The 3166-nt window shown below is 36.1% G+C and overlaps 1 long non-coding RNA gene across 1 annotated transcript; it reads left to right on the top strand.

Annotated features, from left to right (window-relative positions):
* The first annotated feature begins 349 nt into the window (after positions 1-349).
* Positions 350-2880, top strand: LOC124168136. Its single transcript, XR_006866853.1, has 2 exons — positions 350-722; positions 2723-2880. It is a non-coding gene; the product is annotated as an uncharacterized LOC124168136 (long non-coding RNA).
* Positions 2881-3166: the final 286 nt, after the last annotated feature.

Genomic DNA, 3166 nt, shown 5'->3' with positions numbered 1-3166 from the left:
TATTGACTTCGGTACAAAGGTTACTATTGATAAAATCTTATCGGGTTTGGCACCGGGTAAGTCTGTTTGAGGCCAACGTTTTGATGAGAAACTCCCTCATCGTCTTCAGGGCTAAGACTGTTTAACATTTATTTAGTCTGAGTGTCAGTCTTAGCCTTGATGACGAAGAGGGAGTTTCTCATCTAAATGTTGGCCTCGAACAGCCTTACCCGGTGCCAAACCCGAGAAGATTTTATCAACAGAAACCTTTGCACCGAGCTCAATACCCAAGGTACCAGCAGTGACTCGGGAATGACCGCAAGATGCATCCTTCGTTCAGTGGCGCCGACTCCATGGGGCCTGAGCCATGACCACCTAAATACTCAAGGCCTTCGCACTGAACTTTCTCTTTTCTCTGACGTCACAGGATTGCGGCTGGCGAAAAAACCGGAATCATAGGCACATAGGCGACAGAGCACATGTGAGTAGCGTCAGTTGCGATCCTTGTTGTTGTAGTGTGAGCAAGCGATTTGAGTTTTCAAGCTTTTATTGTGGTGAAGTTATCGATTTGCTGTGTTTAAAAAGTTTTCAGTATAGTAGGCAAGTGTTGTGTACATCAATATAGTTGTAGTTACGACGGGAGAGAGATAGTGAGTGTTTTCCAGTTTCCCAAGGAAGGACTGAGAAGGAGGTGGATGAATGCAATCCCAAGGAAGGATTATCAACCTTCAAAGCACTCAAGAGTAAGTATTTATTTTTCCCTATTAAAATTAAGCATAGTAAAGTGAATATTTTCTAATAATTGAATTAAATATTTTATACTAGAGGAGTTAAACGTGAGGTAATTGCTGCCATATCGATACATGCATTCTCTTCTCATAAACTTTTTGGGGTTAAATTCTTTCTTGGCTTGATCTTATATTGTTACATGTGCACCGAATAAAGTAATAATATCAACTATGTAGCATCAGGGATTGTACGAATAGAAAGCAGTGAAACGTTTGAGTTAGGAAATGGTCATCTGTTGGTCTCAATTAATTATTGCAGCTTCCTGGACTTATCCTTCGTGAATTCAAAGATTAATTTTTACATTGATCGTCAAAACGATAGTCACATATTGGCCATGCACTCATTGCATTTGTTGCTAACTGTTCTATTTGCAAGAGAAGGATTTTAAAAGTTGTGAATTTTAATAAATTTTAGTCGTTCAAAATCATGGATTAAAATCATTACTATACGCCGAGAAATATTTCCAGCATCATAAAAGTACCGTTGTGATTAAGGTAAGGTTATTTATTTGATCGCATTGATAGGTGTTAATGTATTTTCAATTTATTAACCGATATTTTCCAGAAAAATAGCTGCGAAAGCAATCCGTGAAGTAAGCTGCTACTCTATAAGGCGGGTGTATAGGTTATTTGTTTGCTTTTTATTTAGTCTTCGCTTCTTTTTTTCTTCATCATATGGATCCTCAAATGTGAATCATCTAACCTTGTCATACACTTCTTTATTTCAATGGCTTGGAATTATTCGCTCTCTCTCTCCCTCTATCAGAATCTACTGTTTCAGCTATGTGTACGTCAATTTCTTGTATCTCAAAGTAAAAAAAAGCTTCGGAAATACTATTCATATTAAATTATCATCAAAATTATATAAAATTTCCTTATTCTTGTCCCGTATTCGTAATCCCGTTCATTAGCAAGTGGTTGGCTTTGCGCTATTTACTGATAAAGTTATATTATGTATTAAAGGGTATTTAATCTGTTCTAACCACATTCCATTATCATCTCGATCCTGCGTATGATGACTGGTGTTCATTCATTACTAAATGCTACCCTGAAGAATTGTCAATAGTAATTAAATATGTCATCAAAATACATATCGTGATCAATTTGCTACTATTTTTTAAATTTTAAATTTGTGGCTTCACATTTTTTTCTTCGCTATCGTGATCCTCAAATGACATCTTGCCATCCATTTTCTTATTTCTATTAGAAATCCAATTCCTCTCATTCACAGATTTTCAGGTTTTAGGATCCCAAAGCATTTATCCTTTCACATTACTTAAAATCGTCATTTTTCCTTTGTCCAATTAATGTCTCTCGAATTTGGATGTATGCCCCACATCCACATACTCTTGCATCTTTCACATCTGGCTTCATTTCTGTTTTCTCACATCCGATTTCATTTATTGGGTTTTCTTATCTTTGCCTATATTGGGACTTGTGCTCGTAAAATATGCGCAACCAAGCATATCATCAGAATTTTTTTCATTCCAACCTCCATTTTATCAGCAATTTTCTTCCCTCACCAATTAATGTTTTATTTCATTCATTAGTGTGAGTCCTTCGGTGATTGCTCGCCATAGGGTTGCATTGAGCGGCGAATGGTATCAAAATTCCATTTTCTCAAAACTGTCGTTTCCAATGACTTAATTGATGTATGCTCTTTGTTCTCCCTATTTTTAAGAAGCTGCATAAATAGTCAAAAATGAGAAAGAGGGTGCTTTTACTTTTTTGGTAGTCATGATGACTGTCTATTGTGACCCCTAGTAACTAGGATGGATACTTGCCGGTCCAATAAGTTAGTAATTTGTTCAGAATATTTACCTTATTTTATGACAGCATCACGAATCTTTCAATTTATTTCTCTGATATCCATTGCTCAGCCAGAAAGCTTAGAAATTTGTTATTCTTACAGTGCTCATAAGTGTCAAAAACTAACAAGATAATCTTTTTTCCAGGGTTGCCATTAAGATGAAATCCTTTGGGAGGCACGACAGGAACTTAACTCATTCGATAAAGTGTTAACTTTGGCAGACAAAACTGATCACATAAACTACTGTTCAAAGATTTGTAAGCTTCTTGATGACATTAAAATAAATGCTAAAAACAATAAAAACATTTAATGACTTTTTTCTATCCAACTGCAATTACTTCATAAGAAGAAAGAGGCACTGAGATACAACTTAGGTGCTGTTAAATCTGATCAATGATTGTTTTCACCCTGATAGATATCAGGCAATTTCCCAAACCCTTCTCGAGTGCTTGTGAATGGGCTGAGTTTAGGGGTATTCACTCTGAATATTTCACAGACAAGCAAGTGACATTTGGTTTATTGGTGTCCTCTCTGCTGGTGGTGAGAAATGGAGGTAAATGTTTCACACATTTTTAAATGATTTGGGTAG

This window comes from Ischnura elegans, chromosome 11 (genome assembly GCF_921293095.1).
Source record: "Ischnura elegans chromosome 11, ioIscEleg1.1, whole genome shotgun sequence".
Taxonomy (NCBI): Eukaryota; Metazoa; Arthropoda; class Insecta; order Odonata; family Coenagrionidae; genus Ischnura; species Ischnura elegans.
This window is presented reverse-complemented; position numbering and strand designations above follow the sequence as displayed.